The following is a 19,170-nucleotide window of genomic DNA, read 5'->3' as shown; positions in this document are numbered from 1 at the left end:
TGCATAGCTCCTTCGTGTTATGCCCTTTTTTTGTCTTAGAGTGTATGAGGATGAAATTATATATCGATTCCGTCAATTTTGAACTGACTCGTCGCATCATAAACTTTAAGGGTGGGTCTGTCACAGACAGGGGTGGGGCGGGTGGGGGGAGTGATGCAAAATATCTTAAGGGTCTTCCATTTTGGGAATGTACACAAGCGATTTGCCAAATACGAACCGAATCGGATGGCGGGGTCTGAGGCCTTTCCCTCGTGAGCAACCTGAAATTAACTTGAATAATATTTGTAGGGATTGTTTGTTACTGTAGTGTCTTAAAATTGGTATTATGCGTCTGCTAACTGGACCCTTCTGGCTACTTCAGAGATACAAAGGAATTGAGAACGGGATAGCGTCGTGAGTGCACAGCAAGCCACAGCACACCCACAGATTTTAATGAGCACGTAATATCAAGAACATAAAAGTCAGTGTTAATTTATCATTTTTATATGATGTAGCTACTTTGTATTCAAGAGAAAAATCTGCAACGAAAAAAGAGGGAAAAGACACTTTGTCAAGTTAAGAACACTGCAAGAGAAACACTACATTAACACGCAATCAAGGCATGTTTAACCAAAAATTTAGAGGTCAAGTTTATTCACTGAAGTTCCTGAGAACTAAACACGCAAAGCGCGAAAATGTGAACACAGATGCCTCCACTAATTAGCGTCTGCGAGTGTTCGTGGGAGAGCTTTCGCAGCGGAGGCAAAACTCATCCGTTACGTCTCCTTTCCCGCGTAGCGGCAAGTTCTGGTACCGATTATCATGTCCGTACGTGGTTGCTTTTGAGACAGCGAAAAAGCGTTAATTTACTTCAAGCGTTAATGTACATCAAGAACTAAACTACGATAGCTGTTGTAGCATATAGACAATTACATTAGACAGCAATTGATTTGCTTACTTTTTAAATTACGTTATGCTATAGAACGAAGAAAAACTAGTGCCACAGTCTTTAAAAGTATCTATCCACACGAGCCGCCAACTTCCTTATGCGAACATGAGATGGAAATACAAGGGGTGGGCAAAAATATAGAAGCCGCGCGGGATTAGCCGAGCGGTCTTAGGCGTTGCAGTCATGGACTGAGTGGCTGGTCGCGGCGGAGGTTCGCGTCCTCCCTCGGGCATGGGTGTGTGTATTTTTCCTTGGGATAATTTAAGTTAAGAAGTGTGTAAGTTTAGGGACTGATGACCTTAGCGGTTAAGTCCCATAAGATCTCACACACATTTGAACAAAAATATAGAAACATCAGGAACACAACACATTACTATGCCTAATACGGTGTAGGAAACCCATTCTCATTCAAAACATCTTCCATTCGTCTCCGAGAGAATAAGCACTGGTCCTGTATGGTTTTCACGGGAATCTTACACCATTATTCGTGCAAACTAGTGGCAAGTTCCGGTAACGATGATGGACGTGGATAGCGATTACACACCCTTTTCTCCAAAGCAGACCACAAAAGCTCAAAAATACTGATATCTGGTGAATGTGGTGGCGAGGTGTGATCCTCGTGCTCAGAAAACCAATCCTGGACGAAGCGAGCTGTGTGAAGAGGGGTCCTGTCTTCTTGGAACACAACGTCACCACAGGTGAACACTTGGTACCGTGAGGTGGATCTGATCAGCCAAAATGGTCACGTGATCCCTCGCAGCTTAACCATGGGGCCCATGAAATACCACGATGCGGCTGCCCGTATCATAAACGAGCTCCCACGATGTTCCATTCTTCGCGCGTAAACTCGACCAGAAGTTGGAAACTGTGTGAAATAGGACTCATACGACCAAACGACTTTCTTCCATTGTTGCACAGTCCACGTTGTATGATTTCGACACCACGTTTCCCGGTTTGCGAGGATTTGCATCACTGGCGATGGGTTCCGGAATTCCTGCTTATGGGGTTAACATTTGAGTTTTTTTGGTACTTACGAGTACATGGTATGCGATTGCGACATTTAGTTCTGCAGTTCATTGACCGTCTGTCACGATCACTCAACGCACGCTTTTGTGATCTTGTGTCTTAGCGGATGATTTTCCACTTTCCCTGAAGGATCCACCACAAGAGCACCAACAACTTGCCACGTCCGGATTCATTGATCTCGGACATAATGCACTCACAGCTACACAGAACACTGCCTGAGCCGACTGACACTTATTAAGTGTTGAGGACTTTGTAAAGCTCAACCTGCAGGCTTGGCTAGCGTCTGCGTTTACGTGCAAGCGTGCATTTCTCGCATTGTTTCAATATTTTTGTCCATCACCTGCAGAATTTTTTTAGAATTTACGAGTATCTTCAGGCTCTAGAAGCGTGTAGATCGGACAAAGAGTTGGTCACCTCCAGGACACATGCCGCTAACGTGGAGTAGCACTGTCTCTAGGCTCGATAATGGCCTCAGTTCGCGGAGGCAGAGGTTCCACGTGTTTCTTCAGGGATACAGTTTCCAGCTGAAGCCATTCATTGGCGGTAATATCCGGCAGAACTACAAAACTGTGTAGATGTTGACTGCTGTGTTTCACCCGCCGTTGCAATTAGTCCCAGCAATTCTCCGTGGGATTAGGATCGGGTGATGTAGCTAAACAGTCGATGTGCGATGGAGTGCCTAAATGTCTGTCAGACCAGGAATGTATGCACGCAGCTGTGTTCACGGCTGTTGTCATCTTAGAAATCGGGAGAGTAAAGAGCGTACTTATCATGAAGATGTAGCAGAAAAGGCAGCACTTTGTCACCAAGAGTGTTGAAATATACATCCCAACTCACGTTTGCAGTAGCTTGAATGAGTGGGCCCATGTCATGGTACGAAGAATATCCATTATCCCTAAAACATCACAGATCTCCAACCAGGACATTTGTTTCAACGTTCTTGGTAACAAAGTGCTGCCTTTTCTGCTACATCTTCATGATAAATATACCGTGGACACAGCTGCCTAGCATTGTATCACCGTAACAGACAACTCGGGGTAGCTCAGTTAATATACAAACGGCCACAGGAGAGTGTCGTGATTTAATTGCAGTGGCAGCGACGTGCAGACTCCGCGCCGCGGTGGTTGCCGTTGATTTGGACAACGCAGTCGACAAGGTGCGGCATCGTTTTCTGTTCTCAGTAATGAGCCCAATAGGTTTTCCACCCTCCTTTATCGATGTCATCCGGCGCCTGTACTGCACCGCTAAATGGCGATTCAGGTCAATGGCCGTGTGGCGGGACCAGCGACGATCCGGCAAGCAAGTTTGCCCACTTTCGGCCTTAATCTATGCCATAAACCTGGAGCCACTCATAGGGAGTCTGACGAGCCACCTTTCTGGCCTCAATTTGCGACAGCACAGTTTTCGGTGTCGTGCGTATGCGGAGGACCTCCTCCTCTGGGTCCGCTCACGGAATGAAACAAACTGTGATTGATTTGATATCAACGTACGGAACTGCAGCGGGCAGTAACATGAATGTGGCTAAATCCACGGCGATGGTCATTGGAAGCGGCCGCTCACACGACGACTTAGCACCTCTCGCGTGCGTACAGCAACTGCGGTACCTGGTTATCATTTTCACCTCCACCGTGCGCCGCTCCGCTGCCATCAATTTTCGGCGTGTACATCAAATTATCGGCACGGAGGTGCGACAAAATCTCCTCCGCCGACACGACTCTTTACAACGTGTCCAATACCTCAATCTTCGGCACGATGCCTTTTCAAAAAAATGTCTCTGAGCACTATGGGACTCAACTTCTGAGGTCATTAGTCCCCTAGAACTTAGAACTAGTTAAACCTAACTAACCTAAGGACATCACACACATCCATGCCCGAGGCAGGATTCGAACCTGCGACAGTAGCGGTCTCGCGGTTCCAGACTGCAGCGCCTAGAACCGCACGGCCACTTCGGCCGACTATGCCTTCTCAAACACCAAACACTTTCGCTACGTTGGTAACTGAAGGATCCACCACAAGAGCACCAAAAACTTGCCACGTCCGGATTCATTGATCTCGGACATAATGCACTCACGGCTACACAGAACACTGTCTGAGCCGACTGAACACTTATTAAGTATTGAGGACTTTGTAAAGCTCAACCTGCAGGCTTGGCTAGCGTCTGCGTTTACGTGCAAGCGTGCATTTCTCGCATTGTTTCAATATGTTTGTCCACTGCCATAAACTATTGGTTTGACCCTCTTTAAGGTCCGTTAGGAAACGATCACTCCCCCCCCCCCCCCTCCCGAGCGGGAGGCCTCGGACTTGTCAATGTAAAACTCCAAGCGGCGTTCTTGTACATGTCCACAACGCACAAGCAGTGGAACGGGTGCCCCTCCCTTACGCGTAGCGTGCTGGAAATTCTTGTGCCCGCGACCATAACGCCACCAGTACCAGTCGGACACATCAAGCACCATCTGACGCATATTTCTGATTTCATCGTCGACTTCACAAGCGTTCTCCTCGACCTAAAGATTTTTACACCACGCTGCTTAGTTGCATATCCAGCAACAACATCGAACTCAAACATCCATCAAGCGGTGGTTCACGGTTTGGCGTCATATTCACCAGCATTCCCTCCCAAGTCCGGGCAACATGGTACCACGTCGCATGTGGAAAAAATTCGCCACAAATCAACGTCTTCACGCCATCGGACTAACGGACTCTCCGCTTTGTTTAATTTGTCACCTCATGGATGATGTTGTCCACCAATTGACGTGCTGCCACCAGCAACGTCTGGAAACGTGGCCGACAGTTCGTTGCCTGTTACCTCCGCGTTCTGCCGGATTCGATTGACCCATGGACTTTTATCCATCCTGAGTCTTCTTATTTCCCCGCCACCAAAAATCATGCGATTGTATGGGTCAAGGGGTGGACGATCGCCTACATGTATAATGATGGTGACAAATCACGCCTTGACTACTGCCAGTACTTTACAAACCGCCCGCAGTGAAGTCGAGCACCGACCGCGCTACCTCGCCTTCTTCGCCAATTACCTACACGCGATCTTTATGTCACCCCCGTTCAGCTGGATGGTGCCACAGGCGGACGACACTCCCGTCCCCCCTGTTGACATCTGAGACTCTCCGCGCTACTTTCTATATCGTAACCCACAGTGGAGTAGGCGCTTGGAAACGCGCCTCCTTTCTTTTACGCACCATACCAGAGCTCGCTGGTTATTTCCCCAACTCTACTGACCCTCCTCTTTGGCTTCTGCCCTCCTTTCGGGCGCTTCTTCCCGGTAGTGTTGCCGAGGACACGGTGGCCGGGCCTCGCATGCTGACCCCTGCCCAGTGTGCTTCCTCGCTCCATCTGCCAGGCAGTTGCCTGCAAGTCTTCTCATACCCCCGCCGCACCTTCTTCCCTTTTTGTCTGTTGCCTCACGCCTCTTAAATAAATAAAAAAAGTGGTCAGAGCAACTGTCTAGTAAGCAGTTGACCCGGTTTCCAATCTCGGGCCGGTACAAATAAAAAAAAATAAATAAAAATGGTAAGGCGACTGCTCGCTATAAGCTGGAATTCTGGATTCGAGTCCCGGTCCGACATAAATTTCCATTGCCGTCATTCCATTATACAGCTGATGGTTATCCATATTCGCAACTGCGTATACATTTCATGTACACTATCGATTAGGGGTCTTCCTTCTATTGTTTCGTGCACGTTGTTACCTAGCAACGAGTGCTATAGCGACCCGCTAGAGGGCGCTACCGCCCCGTCTGCCCCAGACTCCGTGCGCAGTCTCGCTCTCAGTGTATGTTCCTCGTTTAGTATAACTGCCATGATACAACTGTGCGATAGAGCCACAGTTGTGGTTTTCTTATACTGGATGTGAAGCCAGATACCGTTATCTGTCTTCTGTCAACATGAGGCACTATTGAAGCAGACGTGCTCGGTACTGCGCATCTAAGGAGATCTCAGCATGAACAGGCAGTAGTCCGAAGGTTCGGCTAATGGCATACTGGGAGCAGCTGCTCGTACAACGCTAGCAGTTGTCTTCTGCAATTACCACACAGCGAGTAGGGCACTGCAGAAAATTAAATCCGGCAAGAAACATTTTAAAACAAAAAGCGCTGTGCTTACTTTTCTACCAAGGCAGAGTGTACGTTTCCATGAACGGCGATTGTAAGATTGACCCCAGCTAACTTTTTATTTAAACTGCCAAGCATCATTTACTCTTCCTGGGTCGTTGCAGAACTGTCTGGCACTGGTTGTGTTTTCAATTGTAATGGTTACACCTTCCCCGCCAGAACATAAAAAAATATTTTTTGTGTTATATTATGACTGGCACTGCGGGCATTACGTACTCAAGTTATTATAACCCGTGGTTCTATCACTGTCCACTGTCACTGGGTTTAAGAAGTGTTTCTGTTTCTTATTTAGCATTCTGAAAGTTTTTTATTGTCTGTTGTCAATTTTTTTTATTGAATGTGTTGTATCTGTTTACATCCTTTATGAGAGTTTTTCAAATGTTGTAGTTACAATGTACGGCTAGTTTAATGCCTTGGAAAAATTAAAAACTTATATCATCTTGATAGGCGATGTGCGTGTTAGACTTGGTGGGAAGCCAGATGCTTATTGTAAATTGGGTATACTAATGCACGTTTTTATAAATTCTTTTAGTGCAGGTGGAGCAATTCTTATGTACTAGTGTTAGGCCTGATAGCAATAAAGTTGTGTAGATTTTTGTTAAGAGCAACACTGACTTTGAGTCAAATAAAATAAATCTGCTTATTTGGGTAAATGATTTTTTACTGGCAACTCCTTCTTCCAGGTCCCCGATTTGTACCTTATCAGTGGTAGTAGATTGTGCTTACGTTGGTTCTGCAAGAAAAACTATTTAAAGTAATTAGATTTTCTGTATTTTGGAAAAAATCATTTTTCTGGGGCATGTTACATGCAGTATATATTTCTGAGTTGGTCATCAATTTTTGAGCTACGAGACTATTGGGGATTTCATGCCTCAGGAGAAAACGAATCCAGTATGAGTTGAAGATTCGTGTCAACTGGCGGAAGGTAGCGCCGGCGATCTGCGTATGCAAATCACAAAGCTCTTCCTCCGTGCAGCAGCTCCAAACTGACAACTGTGTTGAATTCAGGACTGCTGCAGTCGGTGCTCGATGCTGAGGCAGACCTACTGTTTTACTATTTAGCTAACGTTACTGTGATTTGTGCATAAGTTGTGCGCTGCAGCCACCAACTACGATCGAATCTACGCACTTCCAATCTACTTTATCCCCCTAAGTGCTGAGACGTCTTTCAGAGGCTATCCAAAACTACGACCAGCAAGGCTGCGTAATGCTGCTACACGATAATACCCATCCGCATTCTGCTAGACACAGAAAGAACACTATATAGGAAATGGGTTGGGATGTTATTCCGCACCCACCTTGTTCACCTGATTTTGCGCCCTCAAACATTCGCCTTTTCCGCTCTCTGTCGAACAGTCTTCAGGGAACTTCCTTTACACATGAAAATGCGCCCCGAGCATGGTTCGACGAGTTCTTCGCCTCAAAACCACATGAATTCTACAGTCGCGCAATCGGAAAGTTACCCTCTCGGTGGCAGACTGTTGCAAATAGTGAAGGAGAATATAGAATATATTGTTGATGACTGAAGTCTCTCTTATGTGTGGCTCTGTATCTATGTTTAATGAACTTATGGAAAAACGCTACGAACATATGCACCTTTTAAATAATTTAACTTCTATCGTTACTTATTAATTTCGAATAAACAACAAACGTCATTATTTAAGGGAAAAAATAGTAAACTTTCTCAAGGAGCTGTAACGGCAAGGTCGATGTTCTTTTATGCCGAACTGTGAGAGATAATACATGGTACCGTCTTGCTCTTTACACGAGGAATAAAATCGATTAGTCGTCAGCTAGATCTACTAGATCGGTTGCAAGGCTGCCGATGATGATAACGGTTGTAATAGCAACAGAAATGGACACAGTATATGACCTACGCGACGTAATTGTCAAAATAAGTGCATAACAAAGCAAAGAAAACATTCATCATAACCTCGTTATTAAACCTAGAGTTCCCTACACACTTAAAACACTAAGTCTAAAGTGACAAAAAGCACTGAGAAAAGAGAACAAAAATACATGCAAAACTCGACACCAAATTCCACAAGCACTCTTCTCATACTACAAAGCAACTGAGAGATCAAATAGAACATAGACATTTGTAGTGACATTAGAAAAAGTGATAGCAATCAGACACTAATATATCCAAAACAGGGAAATTTTTCGATCCGAAGATGTCATAATGCCAAGGGAGAATAGGAAAGCAGAACACGAGTGAAAACCAAAGAAAATGATAGTTGTAGCTTAGTGTCGAGAGAGAACCAGGAACGTACCTTCCTTAGTGCTGTCTCGTCTCATTCTCTATTCGCAATAGAAGACTTGCACGCCGCCTTGCCCCACACTGTCTGCTACTTCCTTGCTGCAGCGCTACATGGGTGCTGTTGGAGTACTCGTTATTCTCCCTGTTTTACTATCCCTGTTAATATATATCGACAAAACAAATAAGTGTTACACTAATTTGACACTCTCTCTCGAATGGGCACGTGATATTCCACTTTAATTTTTATTTTTATCGGAGACAAAGCCACTAGGCGCGTAACCTGAAACGTGTGGCGAGCAGTATTTGAGAGCCTACTCCAGTTACATAACGTAAAAGCTAAATTGGAGATATCTAATGAAACACCAGAGAAAATGCGCCCTACGAATCTTAGGAGAGACATCCTGTCTAGTATAAGATACTGAAAATGGATTTCTTCAAGTTGAGTGAGCTCCTTTGCTAACAGACCGATGAAGGTAAAGAGCTGGAACTTCACTGCAGCCATATTAGGTCATCTATGTCACGGAATGACGTAACATACATACACTGTCTGATCAAAAGTATCCGGACACCTACTACTGTACGTTAATATGCGGTGTGTCCATACTTCACCTTTACGATCGCTTGAAATCTGCTGGGGACACTTTCAGTGGGGTGTCTGAGTGTCTGTGGAGGAATTGCAGAGCATGCTCCGACAAGAGCCGAAACCAGAGAAAGTAGTGCCTTCTGGAACGAAGCCCGATGTTCTAACTCATCCCATTGTTGTTCCATTGAGTTCAGGTGGGGACTCTGTGCAGATCAGCACATTTCAAGAGCGCTATTGTCCGCAAACCATCCCCTTATAGCGTCTGCTTTATAAGAGGATGCATTGTAACGCTGTTACAAACTAGAATCGTCTCCTTACTGTTCGTCTTCTGTACGCTGCACACTATGCTGTAAAATGTGCTCTAGTCCTTCCGCATTTAGCGTTTTCTTAAGAACAATAAGGAAACCGATAAACACCTCCCCTGTACTTCACTGTTGGCACTACGCATGACGGGAGGTAACGTTCTGCAGGAATTTGCCAACCTTCAGCTCTTCCATTGGACTGCCGCGGAGTATCCGTCATCACTCCCAATTACTCGTTTCCAGTCGTCCACTGTCTGGTGGCGTCGCTCTTTGCACCTCCTCAAGCATCACGTCGCTTTGCATTGACTACAAAAATGCGTGGCTTATGTGGATCTGCTCGAACACTGTACCCCAATCTTGCAATCTATGCACATTAATTGTGTTCCTGGTAGCACTTGCGAACTCTCGAGTGATTACTGCCGCTGATTTCACACTTGAATTTTTCCGGCCAACTTTCGCAATGTTCGGCAGTTCCTGTCCGTCGGTACACGAGTTCTGCCTGGTCTTGGTTTGGCTGTTTTTCTTCCTTCACGATTTTATAATCTCAACACAAACAGTCGACTTGAACGGCTTTAGAATGACTAATATGTCCCTGATGGAGCTGTTACTCCAGTGACTAGTTTACGTTCGAAGTCACTGAACTCTCCTGACGACCTTTGCTGCTGTTACTGTCTCTCTCCTGGCATCGCAACACTCCCCGCCTCCTTTTAATCTGCGTCGCCTGCCTCTCGTGACATCTAGTGGTCAGCTCCGCATTCGGGATTTGATCAGATAGTGTACCTGCTGTAACATTTTTCCTAGGGCGATTTTGTATGTTGTAAAACTCACAATAGGACAGATTCACCAATTGTGTTTAGTAGTGAGATATAGACACCTGTTCACTGATACAAGATCCTCTGGATATACGTCACGGGCGAAGTATGCAGATAAGTATTTTTAGAGCAAGGCCCTCAGAGAAGAATTTTGATTTGAGCTTCATGTATCTCTTCTCAGAAGGAAGAAAGTGATGGCACCAGTGGATGCACTGCTAGTACCTGTCATGGCCTGGTTGCAGCATAGACGCAAGTAACATAACTTGTTTACAGATGCTTCGTCTCACAGATGCAACGCCGAAGCCTGCGGATACCCGATACCGACACACTGTAGGATTCCAGCACATGTCCGTTCGCCAATCTACAATTTCTCTCAAAGGTCATTAACAACTAACACCCGGGAAAGTGATCCTGAGTTTATTATTAATAGTGTTTGGATGAGTTTGTTTTTAAATCTTAGATAATGGTATAAAGAGGTTAGGTCTTTTTGGTTCAATAGATGTGATTAAACATTAGAAGTAGATGTAGAACTGATGTTGCAAACAGCTGAACATTTAGATACAGTCCAAAATGTATAATTCATGTGAAAATAAAACCATTTACAGGAAAAATCATGGCTTGCCACAGCTATATTATACACTAAATAAACAACTAGTTCCGTTAATAAACGGACCATCCTCAGGTATAATGTGACATCTCAATCAGACATACAACAAATCTTAACTATTAACAAGCATCATTCCATAAAGCAACATGTTAATTCAACTATAATTATGAAGCACATACAGCCCACAGTATATCTGTGGCTGTGTGCTTCGCCACAGATCGACTGTCTGCAGTATCCGCCCCATAATTTTAGTTGAATTAGCAGGCTCATTTATGGCATGATGCTTGTTAATAGTTATGATTTGTTATGCATCTGATTAAGACGTCATATTATACCTGAGGATGGTCTGTTTATTACCGAAACTGGATTTTTAACGCAGTGACAGTACAGATATGAGAGAACAATGATTTTCCAAATAATTGATGATGAGGTCCCATACGCCGAGGAGCGTAGGGGCACAATGGTGGAGACCCGCACCACTGACTAGGCAGGGTCCTAGCGGAGGTGCTTTGTCATTGCCTTCCTCCAACCGTAATGGGGATGAATGATGATGATGAAGACGACACATCACCTAGTCATCTCCAGGCAGGGAAAATCCCTGACCCCGCCGGGAATCGAACCCGGGACCCCGTGCGCGGAAAGCGAGAACGCCACCGCAAGAAAAAATTATAGGAGCTCTAAATCATCGTCTCTTCAAAATCATGTGTAAATCACTTATTACGTGTATCTGTTGTACCCCTCCAGACGACACACCTAATCCTTTAATTTCAGTTTGTTGCATATCCTACACTGAAGTGTATAACTTTAATTAGAAAGTCTGATTGGAAATTGTCACACTCAATTTTTTCCGTAATTGTAACTTTAACAAATATAATTAACATAAATTAACAACTCAAGAAGAATAACATAATAAATCTACTGCCACATAAATGACCTGCAATATATACATCAATCACAGAATATATTTGCATTATTGGGAATTTCCTGTAAAAGTAATTTTTATATTTATAGAAACGCTCTACAGTCCTTATTTTCTGGAGTCATAATTTGTCTCACTTTGCGTTGAATACAGACGATAATTACACAATTCACAAGATATTTTGAGCTTTTTAAGGAGGAACAGATCCTAACCCTAATTTAATTTCCAAAACGTCCGTGTGTTAGGTTTCAGGGACTTCTGCCGTCTATTAAGAGAGTAAGACCATAAAATACTGCGGATGTGATCTGTCGGATGAAGACATTGTGCTTGACATCTTCCATTATGATTCTTGACAGCAATAGCTAATTTATTGTTAACCAACTCTCTCAGAACTTCAGTACTCATCCTTAAAATCACAACACCACACGTCAGAAACCCTGAACACAACGGTCCAAAATGACGCAATTACTTTACTTGTTATCTGCAAGTCGGAAAAGGCAACGGTAAACCATTTCATTGAGGGCTTACCAACAAAGTGAGGTGGTACTCACACTCTCCAGACCACTCCAATATACACGTGCTTTATGTCTGCCCATTTAACCCACACCTCGCAAATAAAGTTCTTCATACAGTATGGATGATGATAGTGTAACAACTGCGTTTCTAATGTGGACCAAAATGACACGATGGTCTTCAGATTCAGAGATCGTGGATGCTAAAGATGTATTATTTCATCTTTATGGATGGGGTGTTCTAATGTTCCTTATTGGCAATAATGTATGCGCTATAGGAAAAAAGTAGTGTCGTACGCTTTGTTCATTGAATCCGCTAAAGATAACATGATAACTCAAACATCAATAATTCTTAGCCGTTGGAATGAGGCATTTCGGACTACACTCTTCCCTTGGTATTGTTCATATATAAACAAAAGTTGGTGTAGTAAAAGATGTAAAAGCAGACACGTTACATGTTTCTATTTTTCGGTCGTCCATAGTCTATAGGCTATTCCTTGCACCACTGAAGTAGCTTCTTTATACCCATAGGTTTGCAGACAGCAGTTCCACAGTGAATGTTTTGTTCAAGGTGTTCTGTTGCTCGTTTTCGTTGACAGTGTCTTCTCTAGTCACATCAGTCACCTTCATGTCAGTGATCTTACTACAGATCACAATCTTTAATTCTCTCCTGAACCACTGAGTAGTGTTTAGTTTTTCTTTCCCTCAAAGATCTGGCAATATTCTCCCATGAACCATGTATACAGTAATGTCACCAGAAGATGATAATGGTGATTATTGCTTTGATGGTCCAGACTTCATAATAACTGATTACAATAGGGCTTTTGCACAAAAATAATCATTGGGACTTCATTTATCAACAGTCTCGCCACAATTAAATTAATGCAAAAGGTCATCAGTGACTGGAAGATGTTTTAAACATCCAGCTGGCTAGCCTAGTAAAAGTAAATTAAAGACACATAAGTTAAAACGATAAAAAACAATGAAGCTAAAATGAACACGCTAAAACGGTTAAGGTGTCGTTACATGTTTTAGCGTCACACGAGTTCAAAGTGTTACTGCTGTGTCCTAGTATTAATACTAAGAAAAGAATTCTTTGATTTGGTAGCCATTTTCATAGATGCACACATAGTGTGTCGTCGTTCGACGTTGCTAAGATAAAAGCAACCATTACACACATACGGGGAGCCCAGACACTTCCAGAGATCTTATAGTACAAAAGGGAAACAAAAGACGACGACAACAACAACAACACAAAACAGTAAATAACATTCGTTGTGTTAGATATTTATGTATTATTGTATCCCGTGCTTGACACAGACATAGCTTTTCGGATAATAAAGGGTGCAGGCTTTTCAGCCGTGTGACCATACGTTGTTGGCAGTCACAACAACATCGCCGCGTGCGCGCGGCGGCGGTACTTACTGGTGGCCGCAGCGCCTGCCGTTGTTGACAACGCGTCCCACAGGCAGCACGCCGTGACTGCCGGCAACTGGCGCGCTCGCTGACACACCTGCCTGCGCGCATGCGCACATCGGACGCGCGTTCGCATATTGATTACAGGTAGACTCAATTATTTACCCGGCGCCCTCCGTACGTTCCACTCCCCGTTTCATTTGCTGTAACGGACGCTCACACACATTTAACGAGCGACAACCTTTTCGTCATCCGATTTCCGATGGCTCCGCTTCGTTGGCGAGTTCTTGGAGCCAGTTACACAGCGTAGAAACAACCCCGACAGCAAACATCAGAAACATGCTAAGCGATGTTTCGACATCGGAAAACTACGATTTCTGTTACTTATTTCCTACAGGAATCTGCCACTGCATTGTAATATACGAGCACCACTGCATTCGAGCACGTATAGTGTCCACATCTACATTTACATCTATACTTCTCAAACCATTACACGGTGTTTCGCGGAGAGTACTGCAGGTGCCACTAACATCGCCCCCCCCCCCCTTCTCCTCCTCATGCTCCGTTAAAGAAAGGTGCATTCGCCTGAATTCGAGCATCTCTCATTTTCAAAAATGGTTCAAATCGCTCTGAGCACTATGGGACTTAACATCTGAGGTCATCAGTCCCCTAGAATTTAGAACTAACCTAAGGACATCACACACATCCATGCCCGAGGCAGGATTCGAACCTGCGACCGTAGCGGTCTTGCGGTTCCAGACTGAAGCGCCTAGAACCGCTCGGCCACACTTTCTGTCATGACAATTTCGCGAAGTGTAGATTATATGTTGTCATTGTTACCCGATTCTCTTTGGAACGTATGATTTAAAATTTTAACAATAAAACTGTCCGTGATTCACAGGGGCGCCCTTATGCTTACTTTGTAGGGAAACGGGGAGAGTAGCAAAAATTACGACATGTTGAAATTAAAAACAACAGAAATGGAAACTACTTACTACTTAGTAATTAAGCAACTGTTACCATATCTTAAAATGTGCGAGCTATACGAAAACTCAAGTTTGATCTGTTCGTCACAGGTATTCAGATAAAATACAATAAATAACAAATGTCGTAGTTAATAATAATCTGGAACTTACTGTTAAATATTAGATGGTACATAAGCAGTAAGCGTGGGAATAATTATCTACCAGTGGCGAACTAAGCCCGTTGGATGCCCAGGGTGGCGAAACTAAAAGAGGCCCCCGGTCTGCTTAGAAACCGACGTATTTGTAGTGTACATTTTGTAAAAAGTTACTAATATAGATGTAACGGCTGACAAAAAATTCAACTGTTTTTAATGCGTGTGCTCTACGCTCTAGTAATTGTATTGCGAATTAGAATTTAGCACAACTACCAGGTAGAGTGTAAAGAAATAATAAAGAATAGAATAAGGACATTACCTTTTATTTTAATATCTCGAAACAAAGCTTGTACAATTACAATATCAATTAGTTTCATACCCTTAATATGGGATAGTAGATATTATCGATATTATTACAGTACGTGTTTGCGAGACTTTGTTGTACTGAAATTCTCCGTACGTTTTTGAAATCTGCTGCACTGGAAATTTTTCTTTCAGTTGATAAAATGGACAGTTTGGTTAGTGGTTCTTGATTCGTTGTAGAGCGAAAATAAATTGTTATTAGTTTCAGTTTAGAAAAACGGTTCTCGCATGATGCGTCTGAGACACAAATTATCAAGAAGTATTGTATTATGAGTGATGTACAGGGTCACTGAAGTCCCATTTCATTATAAATTGAAGGATGTCTTGGAATGCCCATCTAGCAGCAACGTCCATTTCGTATCGGTTGCACGTAGATACCTACTACGACACCTTTGTAATTCTTGCAGCACCTACTCCTTATCATCGTAAATTTCTACCATATTCTCCAGCGCTACACCCAGGGTATCATCAGAAGCTTCAAGCTTAAACTCTCTTTCAACAAATTGGAAAATTTTGGTGTCTTCCTTCATGGCCGTGTGTCGTTACGACAGATCTTGTATAACTCGGTCTATGTATTCAAAACACTGATCGACGAACTTCTCGAATAAACGATCCAGTATCGTAAGCTATTCCCCCTTTATTTATCTTTCTTCTTCCTCGTCGCCGGCCGCGGTGGTCTCGCGGTTCTAGGCGCTCAGTCCGGAGCCGCGCAACTACTACGGTCGCAGGTTCGAATCCTGCCTCGGGCATGGATGTGTGTGATGTCCTTAGGTTAGTTAGGTTTAAGTAGTTCTAAGTTCTAGGGGACTGATGACCACAGATATTAAGTCCCATAGCGCTCAGAGCCATTTGAATCTTCCTCGTCGTTCTGTGTTGATGTCGATATCATTGTATTTTTAGTCGCAAAAGTAACAGTATTGTCTGTAATTGTAGGTCGTTCCGTCAGTAAACAATCAATCAGAGATTTTAATTTGGCGCGTTCATCCAGCCATTTTTGGAGACTTCTGATATTTTTGCACTACATTTACTTCCATTATCGTGTGCCAAAAGTTGATGTAGGTCAATAAGATAAAATCACATATAGCTAGAAGCAGCAAGCTTGCTGTAGATCTAGTATCAAGGTTTGCTTTGGATGGACCTGCCAAATCTTCCAAAGTGCTCACGGTTGTTTCCACGTCTTCATTTATTGCTTCAACTGAACCGTAATGATCACTCCACCGAGTAGCAGACAGTCATTTCAAACTTTTCCCCATTTTTTCTCCCCGAGAAGTAATTCCCACCTACATATAGAAGACGAGAAGAATGAATATAGTTTCTCTATAGTTCCAAAACAGGTGATCCTAGAGGGAACACATGACTGTGCACGAACTCCACAAGGATTTAAGGAATGATTAGCACAGGGACTGAACAGAGCTTTTGGACTGACATCTGGAATTTTCCGTTGTACTCCTCCATGTACAGATGACATTGACGCGGCCTTGTCATAACAATGAGCCCTGCACAACACAGTATCCAGCCCATCTTCTTCCAGTGCTGTTGAATGTCTTTTGACATATCCTGTGTAGTTTTTCGTGACATACAAAAACTAAGGATTCTCGAACTTCCACAACTTTGTCTTCTATATGGACTTACCTAATCTTTCACTAAATCGGTCAGTTCTGCTCTCATCGGAAGTGTTGTCAAAATTATTCCGCAATATTTAGCTTTTCTATATCTGCAACGATTTTTTCCTTAACATGTTCACCCAAAACAAAATAAATTCATTTTTATCTCTTTTGGCAAGACTCTCTTGGGCGTAGCAGCGGACTGTTGAAGTTTTAAACATTGTTCTTCCAATACTGAATCATATTTCGCCATTAGTTTCACTAATTATAAGAAATTTCCACTCTTTTCTGACGAAAAATATTCACGATGACCGCATAAAACAAGATTCTGCAGAGCTGAAAATATTGTAATATCTAAAGGGTGATGTAAAATGCTTCTCCATTTCTTTGTCTTATCATTGACAATCTTCTGATCATCTTTGTCAGTGATTTTATTAAGCTTCAAGTCCATAGCGAGTGTTTTCCATTTTTCTAAATTTGATAGATGTTCAGGCGACGGCTCATGGTTTAATGTCTTTGGATTCAAATTCTATCACTGTCGGAACCAGAAATAAATTTATTTACTTAGTATCGCTCTCAGAGGCAAATAATCGGCAGAAAGAACAGTGTAGTTTCTTTTGTTGGTGGTGAGTATAGCAGCCATTTAATTAATTATTTAGTCTTGTTCAAATGTGAGTAAAACCACGACGTAATCAAACAATGACGTGTTCCGTTAGTGTGTTAACCTTGTCTTTCTGTAGATTCAGAAGGTCCCTCCTTGTTTCGATATACCGTACTTCACTACGCTTTTCAATAATCACAATTCTGAGATGCTCTGGGAAAGGTTTATGTCAATCTGCAGTATCATTCGATGAAGAAGAGTCGAAGTTAGATGTATCACAAATACGATCATTCTCAGTAACTTTCTAGTCACACTGATCTTTTGTTTCAGTGTCATTTACGTCAAAGTCTTCATTAAAATCACGCATAAAAGGCTTTTCAACTGTGCTTGTGTTCTCAATACCAATTAATATCTGTTCACCGGAGCGAGGTTAAATAATTTGATTACACTTTCCCTCGTCATCTTTATTTTCTCCGGGAGCGGAAAGATATTTGGATAAAGATCCAGAGAGCGATTTAGCCTCTTCAGTCTTTGCTTTTCTGAGAGCCAGATGGATGACTTTTTTCACATATAAAAAAAATCACAAAATTATTAAGCTGACAGGCTCGTTGTGCAGAGTCGATAGATACCATCATGATCATAAATCAATGGTCACTTTCAAATGAATGTTGTATATAGTCTTCATACTGTTGTTGGCAATAAATCTAATTTTTTCAATGAACAAAAAGATTATTTATGTTTTATTATTTGATAAACCATTATTTGGTTGTTAAACATCATGATTCCACTATTTGCGACACATTTAAATATTACAAGAACGTGTTATTTTCTGCAAAACTTCGTTAATAAAGAAACTAATATTTGCAAAGGATTACAGGATTTAAGGTGTCTCTGCGTTTCTGATGCTGGTAGTATGTGCTAGAAAATTTCGATATACTAATATCCTAAGTATAATGTAGGTCTCTTCTTAGAAACATTATAATACAGTCACTGTTGAAACTCACTTAACATGCCACAACAAAAATCACAGAAAAAAATGAATCAAATGGCTCTGAGCACTATGGGACTTAACATCTATGGTCATCAGTCCCCTAGAACTTAGAACTACTTAAACCTAACTAACCTAAGGACAGCACACAACACCCAGCCATCACGAGGCAGAGAAAATCCCTGACCCCGCCGGGAATCGAACCCGGGAACCCGGGCGTGGGAAGCGAGAACGCTACCGCACGACCACGAGATGCGGGCAAAATCACAGAAAAAATTACATTAATGACACAGTGTTTCTAACTGAGCCTTATGAAGAATGAAATGAAATGAACAGAAAACTTAAAAGTATTCTACAGCGCATGCGCGAATGGACTGTTTGAGTCTTCTTCGGTGTGATAAATATTCCCCGAGAGTTTCAAATGGATGTCGAAGAGTAGTCCCGCAGCGGCCACCATCTTTATTTTCTTTTTCTTAAAATTATACAATTCTTACTTTATGGTTCAAATGGCTCTGAGCACTATGGGACTTAACTTCTGTGGTCATCAGTCCCCTAGAACTTAGAACTACTTAAACCTAACTAACCTAAGGACATCACACACATCCATGCCCGAGGCAGGATTCGAACCTGCGACCGTAGCAGTCGCGCGGTTCCGGACTGAGCGCCTAGAACCGCTAGACCACCGCGGCCGGCTCTTACTTTATTATTGACTTTTGGGAAATGCCCCTACAGCCATCTCAACATGTGAAAGTCATCTATGACGACACGATCAACACAATACCCAGATTCCAAGTGGAGAAAATCTCCGACCTGGCCGGGAATCGAACCCGGAACCCTTTGTTTAGTAATCCGCTGCGCTGCCTGCATTGCTACCGAGACGCAGGGACTACTACCTTCGTTGGTCTCCTAACACGTTACAAGTTATGTCGAATTTCACGACAATAACGTTCAAATTGCCCTCATCACTACTCCTTAAGAGGTATGTTCTTCTTACGGAAGAAATCAT

General features: G+C 42.9%; 1 protein-coding gene across 1 annotated transcript in view; it reads right to left on the bottom strand.

Annotated features, from left to right (window-relative positions):
- LOC126162159 (uncharacterized) overlaps positions 1–13,555 on the bottom strand; it is a 352,513-nt gene extending 338,958 nt beyond the window's left edge. The window contains exon 1 of the mRNA XM_049918470.1: positions 13,498–13,555. The gene's annotated coding sequence lies outside the window, so the exon portion shown is untranslated. The remainder of the gene's footprint in view (positions 1–13,497) is intronic.
- Between the last annotated feature and the right edge of the window lie 5,615 nt (positions 13,556–19,170).

Source organism: Schistocerca cancellata, chromosome 2, assembly GCF_023864275.1.
Source record: "Schistocerca cancellata isolate TAMUIC-IGC-003103 chromosome 2, iqSchCanc2.1, whole genome shotgun sequence".
NCBI classification, from domain to species: Eukaryota; Metazoa; Arthropoda; class Insecta; order Orthoptera; family Acrididae; genus Schistocerca; species Schistocerca cancellata.
Note: the sequence above shows the minus strand (reverse complement) of the source record. Positions and strands in the feature narration are given on the sequence as shown.